The following is a 7,686-nucleotide window of genomic DNA, read 5'->3' as shown; positions in this document are numbered from 1 at the left end:
TAGCTTTTTCTTTATTATAAAATTAATACTTGCAGACTACTTTCTGTTAAATAATGAATGAAAGATTCAGGAAACAGCCTTTTTCCAGGACTCACTGAGATTGGGCTTCCAGCTGAGTTCAGAGATGAGAACTCATTTCAGAAAGTATCACATGTTTCAAATACTTTTGTTCAATTCAGTTAATTCCTAATGATTCTAGCCAAACTTTAGAGTGTCTTGACTCTGATTTGCTAAGAGTTCAGAGTTACTCTGTATAGAGGGAATTCATGACACACAAACACATACATGCGCAGGCACACACATGCACACACACGACTGACACATTCACTGCCACCATTAGTGTGGTTTCTCAGTCATTGAAGTTTGCTACTTTATTTCATTTTTCTGACAGTGATGCTTCACATTTGCTTTGATGGTACTTCTTCATTAATGATGCTCAGAGAACATAGCTATCTTGTTAGATCTCACATTTCCTTTCATCTACCATCAAAATAAAGGAAGAAAAGGTATCTGGCATATATTCTGAAAGGCAGATTAGGCTAACTTTCATGCTTAGTTTGCCAACAGAAATCCTCAGAGTGGTTGTTGATTTCTTTTGTAAACAATTTCAATATTAAAATATCAATATTAAACTGTTAATATTAATAGGAACATATTAATATTAGTGAGTGCCATTTTTAAAGTATTAAAAATTTCAACAAGATACAAACTGATACAAAGTAATGCAAAGTAAAGAAGAAAAAAATGCAAAAAAAGCAAAAAGTACAAGAAAAGAAAAAAAAGTTTGAAGAAGAAAAACAAAGAAAAAAGAAATGAAGAAGTAGCTTCCAATATTATTCACAATACTTTCAAGTACAAATATATTTCAACCTCTCTCTCTCTAATGTTACATCATTTTGCTCTTCTTTCTATCATCTATTCTCTCTAATCATCAAAATTATAAATCACAAGTTCCTTTTTTATTTTTATGTAAAAAAAAAGTCTATAAGAGACAGAATGCTTCTTGATCATGGCTGACACAGTCAAAGAAACCATCGGATTGCCAGGAAAAATGTCATCCAGAATTTAAAACATCACTGCCTGGATGAAATACTAGTAGCAAAAACCTTTAAGAATAACTATTGTGAAATATTTCTGTTTCATAAATATTGAATAAAACATAATCACTCTTAGAATATTATTCAATTGTAATTCAGTGACACCCAGCTGGTGAAATAGAAGTATTAATTAATATATCATGTTTTAATCAGTAAGAGATTTGACACTGAATTGTATCTAAAATAGGTTGAACATCTCCTATACAGACCATTACATCTCTTCTCTGTTATAGCTATGCCTGCTAATGGGGAAACAAATTCAGTAATTAAAGGAATAAGGGCATGTTTCTAACCTTTTCAAAATCCAATCCAATTTAAAACTGACCAGTAACATATCCTTAATCCTTAGAGCAATATAGTGGGTACCTTTGCATTTAGAGGTGGTTTTTTTTGGGGGGGGGGGAGAGTTATTTTTTGGTAAGAATGTGTGGATATTATGACTCTTTGTACTAAAACTGGGAGTGAAATTTAGAAAAACAAATGATACTTCAAAAGGATTATTTCTCTTTTCTTCATTAGAGAAAGAAGATGGAGCCAGCCCTATCAAGGTAATGAAGTCCATTTTAATCTTCTCTACCTTCCTGTGTAGCCAGCTGTTCCAAATATCTGTAGAAGAACTCTGGACAGCATGAGTTGTTGCAAGCATGAGCAGTAAGCATGAGAATACATAAGCACTCTTCCCTGCTTATGTTTATAGAAATCAAATCTATAGAAAGGGAGGAAGATAACTTCTTTATTTAGAATTCTTTTTGTATCATTTCAATCATTCAAATATAAGTAAACATATGTAATAAGAATAAAATAAACAGAAGAGGCATAACACAATCATAAGCCAATAAAGTTATGCCATAACAAATCCCTTTCAATAATGATTCATGCCACTGTCTATCCTGCTACTCACATCTCAGTTCCCCAGAGCTCTTTGAAAAAGTCAGGTCTTAAGCAGCTTTCTGAATATCAGAAGTGGATGTGCAGATCTTATTTTTGGTGCAGGATGTTTCATAGGAGGGGACTTGAGCATGCAGTACCCTGAATTTTATCTTTCTGTACCCTGCAAGGGGTATGACCCCACAGCACAGACTCTTTCTAGATGTACCTTGGGCAAAGAGATTCTCCTTGGAGTAAGTATTGTTATGAATAACAAGGCTCCAAGTTTTATATGACATTGAAGGGGATAACTAGTACTTGGAATTGCACCCAGAAACAGATGTGAGGCTATAAGGCCATGACTGACCATTGGCACTGCCTCCTGTGCAAAGAAAGGCTGCAACTGGGCAAAATCCTTCTTGGACTATCTGATTTCCACTAGCAAGAGCTGAGAGTCCAGGATATTTTTTTTGTTATACAATGCCTCTTTCTTGGGAAGCACATCCCAATCAAGAGCTATACTTGGCATAGTCCTATAGTCAATTAGCTTTTGCCTTAATATATACTTCGTCTTGTTTGCAACCTGTTTTCCCTTGCCCAGACATTGAATCAAGACTTCTTACTGCAAAAGATCCCCAAAACCCATTTCTTACAGAATTCTTTGCAAGACTTACTACTAGTTAATCTACTATTCTTAATAACGACCCCTTAAAAAGAGAAGTTTAATCTAATGGTAGACAGGGGAATTGCCACAGCCAGGGCTGATGGTTAAATAAGAGGCAATGGCAATAGGGCAACAAAGTCAAATAAGAGGCAATGTAACCTGCAAAGGGGATATAACTATGGCAAACATCTTAGAAGGGACTCTCTCTAGTTTCTGGACTATAAAAGTGACAGAAGAAAAATGTACTTTCAGAATTGCAAACTTCTGTTAATTTAACCTTACAATAAAGTAGTATTCTTTCAGCTTGGTATGTTTCCTGTATGGACTACCTCAGAAGAATGATAGTTGGAGGCTTTATAGTAATTGTCCAGTAGAATGGATCCAAAGTCAGCACCTTAAGGCAAGGGTCCACTTCTACTCATTTTAAGGACACCATCACCTCCTTTTCCTGCAGTGAGGCATTTAGTGACCACATTCTCCTCCCTCTCCCTTTCCTTAATAGCCTATACAAGCCAGGTGGGGGAGACAGATGGTGTTATACTAAATTGTCAGATCCACTCACTCCTTCAGGTGATCTGACAGTCTAAGGAGACAACAACTTCATGAAAACTGTCAACATAAGGGTTAATCTTTGAGAAAAGATTTATTTGAAAGAAACAAATGAAACAATTACTGTGGCATTAGCCTATTATTAACTATGGACAAAATATTTATGAAAATGATCCATCAAAAAGCTTCAGAAAAGAATCACTAGCTCAAGAAGATCAAGCTTGTTTCTAACCTGGAAGAGAATGCTGTAATAAAATATTTGTACAGTACTGCAACAATTGCTTGAAGATTGTATTAAGAGGCATGTCACTATGACTTTGAAGCAGCATTTGTAGTGTCCATCAGCCAATTTGGTGGGAGACATTTGAAGTTGAAAGTGTGACTGCTAAACCAGTTTGCCTCCTACAACCTGTGTACAAAGGACATAAAGTTCTGTTTGTGTTCATGGTGAAATGACTTTTCTGTATGTATAGTCACCAGGCAAGGCAGTGTTCAATCTTCCTCACTATTCAACATTGCCATCAAAGCATCCCTGAAGAAAGTCTTTGCTAGTTGTATGGTGTCAAATTTGAATAAGATGAATTCATCACATATCTAATGTTGGCTGATGGTTGTAGGCTTTTTTTTTTGCCTTGGAATTTTTTTTCTTTTTGCAGAAAATGAAAAAGAAGTCTCTGATATCTTCTTTGATATAAAAGCTTATCGATATGACTTATCCATTAATACAGGCAAGAATGAATATTCACAATGATGGCTCTCAAGTAACTATGCACTTTAATGGAGATCATTTTGAGCAACCTAAATATCTTGGCTCAATTAAAAAAAAATACTGCCACAGCTATTATCAACAATTGAATTGTCCAGACTAGCCTTCAGAGTACTGACATGAGGCTTCTAGTGGGGAAAAAAATAGTATAAGCATTGTTACCAACATGTACATCTATCAATTATTAATACTACTGATGCTGCTGTATGGTGCAGAATCTTGGGCCTTACTTCCAAATAAGTTGAAAAAATGTGAAGTTTTCGAAATGTACCTATACCAAATTTTAGGGATTTCATTCTGTGACAAATGAAACAATTAATGGGTGGTGATGCAATGAACCTATGGCAGTTGAAGACGTTCAGAAACATTTAATTAAGTCATTTGGACACAACTGCCACCTGGGGCTCATGCAAATTTTCTTACTGAGTACTTGGGAAATCAGACGTTGAAGGTTGGTAGGTTTCTAAGAAAATTTAGCTATATGTAAAATCTAGTGAAATTTGGACTCAATGAAATACAATTTAAGCAACCGGTCCACAAAATCAAAAGTATGCAACATCTCATCGGTAAACCACAGTACACACAGTTGCATAATGGTTACTCTATGGGTCATTGCAAGATCCATTAAGGACTTCACATTATATCCATACTTTGGATTTGTACCCATGTGCAGATGGATCGACTTCTTTCTTTCTGTCAGTCAGTGATGCACTCTTCCAGCGCTTCATTTCACACAGCTCCTCAGAAAACCAAGGAAACTCTTCCCCCACATCCCCAATCTCACCCAGTAGCGTGGATAATTATCTCTCCTCAACCTTCCCAAAATTAGTTCTAATCTGCCCCAATAGCCTCATCTTGACATTCTTGACCTCATCTTAACACTCAAATTAAGCCACCCCCTTCAGATGTCAGTAATCAGTGAGTCCCAAGGCAGAATGTGGTTTTCATGTAAGTATGACTAATCTAAGGGAATTTACCTTATATTTTCTTTCTTTTCTTCTTTCTTGATCATATCAACTATTTGTTTATTCCACTTCTATAATATTCTCAAAGACCTGAGGAATACTTTGTGAATAAAATAGAGTTCATAACCCCATTTCTCTCCAGTCCTAAATGTCCATTTTCAAATTTCCCTTTCCCAATTGGTATCTGAGAAACTCTGTTTCTATAGATCTGCCACTAGTTCCAAAGGCTGTAATTTTGAGAGCTCATTTTTTGCATTGATAAGAAATCTATTGTCTGGTTCCAAAACAAATAATAGGTGCAGACTGCTCTATCTTACAAAAAACAATTAAGTCATCTTTTTATTTACAGTATATCCAAAAGCACAAGAGAAAGAATTAGAATATTGCTCCCTTATGTTGCAAATATCAATATAAATAATATAGGTTTCTCATTTGAAAGTCAGAATTCTCCATAGATATTCTTAATGTTAACTGTGTTTTTATCAAATATTACTAATTAGAGTCCTGAAAGACTTGCTGTTTGGATTAAATGGATTGCTACAAAAGAATCTGACAGTGATTTGGGCAACAGATGTCAATCAGATCACAAATATCACTGTGAGTCAAGAACAGAATCATTCTTGATAAAAGGGGGGGGACCTTTCCCTAAGAATTTGGGGATCTTCCTACATAGAGATGAGGAACTATATCCATATAAATCAGAATATTTTTTTTCTACAATGCACTGGCTGGATAAAGATGTCAAATGGTCTGACTTCAAGGTTGAGAAGCTACTTTTAATAGATTTTGTTCCAAAGCGAAAGTTTATTTTCTTTTCTTTTTTGCCACATAGAGACTAGAACAATTTTTTCTCTGCATCTTTTCACAAAATGAGTAGTGAAACCCTTTTCCTGAAGTATGAAGCTTGATATTTTTGAGCACTGGAACTATTTCTAATCCATAGCAGTTCACAGATAAAAACTTCAGATGTTCAGAAAAAAAATCAGAGCTGTTGCTAAAATCATCTATATCTATTCTTCTATTTTAACCCTCTCAATTACCTATAAGAAATCAACTGACTTTCTGCAACTGACTTCTACAGTTTTGTTTTTTAGGGTACCCTGGAAACTATAGGTTTTATATATAAAGATTACAAACCATGCTAGCTTTTAGAGATCCTCATTAGGCCAGAATGTAACTAGCGCTGATCTGCAGACCATAAAATAAGTCTATGACAGCCAATTGGCTAAATCCCTGGGCGCTCATAATTATTTTTTTTTTGTTGAGATTTAATGAAGAGGGAGGAGCTTGCAGGGAAATTTTGCTCGAAATCATCATCAGGTTGTGGGAAAGGGAAGAAAAGAACCTAACTTTACAAAGTTTCAAAAATTTCCTTTATCAAAATTTATAGGTGCAAAGAGCAACTTTACAGAGGAGCATTAGGATTTAGGGTTATGTTTCAGGCATCCAAAGCAAGTACCCTGTACATTTCAAAACTGATCAGGCCAAACAGTGGTGGGATTCAAATATGTGAACAACTGGTTCTGTGTATGGATGCCACTTCTGGAAGTCCATTCTGGGCCTGGGCAACAAAAAATTAGCTACCGATTCTACGAACTGGTGCAAACTGGCTGAATTGCACCACTAGTCCTAATCCTAATAAATAGGATTAGCCTTCTTAGTTTGTTTCTTCACATTTCCTCTTTTTCTTAAGTCTAACATCCATATTTTAACTTGCTGCTGCTGTTCTTAATGAATACTGATTATTAGCATTTATTTATTTATGTATTTGTTTGTTTGTTTGTTTGTTCACTTACTTATTTATTTATTTTAAAATATCTATTTCACCATCCCTTGCAAGTCTCTCCTGATTCACGATAAAATTCTAGGTTTAAGGAACACTTCCCTTAAGAAATGGGAAAGGTATTTTTCTACTTTTAGTTATGCTCCAATAATTCTCAGTAAGAGGAGAAGAAAATATGATGACAGTTAATACAGTAGGCAGTAACTGCTAAAACACTAACTGCTGCGTTAGCCATGGCCTTCCACTGAATGGGCAGATGTCATGGTAAAGAGATCTTTTACAAAGAAGAGAAAGAGGAACATAACCACATTTGAAGCAGTCATTGCCAGCCCATCACTTATTAAATATCCTACATACTCGTTCTTACTCAAGTTGATAAAGGAGAATTCCTTGCAGAAATTTATTTCAGAGGAGAAGATTATTTCCAAGAGTGGACTGTTTCTATAGTTTTGAAATCGTCAGACAGCATGTGTTGTATAACTGATTTTCCAGCAGCTTGCAGTCTCCCTGGCTTTTCATAGTTCAATTAATTCAAAGAGAAAGTTGTCATGAAGGGAATTTGTCCCATAGGGCTTTTCAGCAGCAGTGCTATTCTGCATTAAGGGAGAATCCTGCCATTGAAGAATGGAAGCTTTTCTCTTGCATTTGGACAAATATAGAAAGATAGCTAATTATTTGGGAGGGAGGGAGGGAGGGAGGGAGGGACGAAGGTTAATAAATTTGGTGAAGAAAAATAAAATGTCTTTGGAGAATCTCTCTGCCTACTAATAATACAAAGTCAGAAAAGAAAAAGGAAGGGAAGGGTAGGGAAGGATAGGGAAGGGAAGATCATTCATATTGTTTCTTTTGTGCTGTAGGAAAGAAATTAGTCAGAAGATATGGCTCCTTGTCTGACAGTTTTATGATACTGTGTGTATTCATATTCATTCATATAGAAGGATAGCTATATATACTGATCTTTTACCTTGGGAGACATCATGTCCTTGTAACTGTCA

Source organism: Crotalus tigris, unplaced genomic scaffold, assembly GCF_016545835.1.
Source record: "Crotalus tigris isolate CLP2741 ecotype Arizona unplaced genomic scaffold, ASM1654583v1 scf7180000023680.619571, whole genome shotgun sequence".
NCBI classification, from domain to species: domain Eukaryota; kingdom Metazoa; phylum Chordata; class Lepidosauria; order Squamata; family Viperidae; genus Crotalus; species Crotalus tigris.
This window is presented reverse-complemented; position numbering follows the sequence as displayed.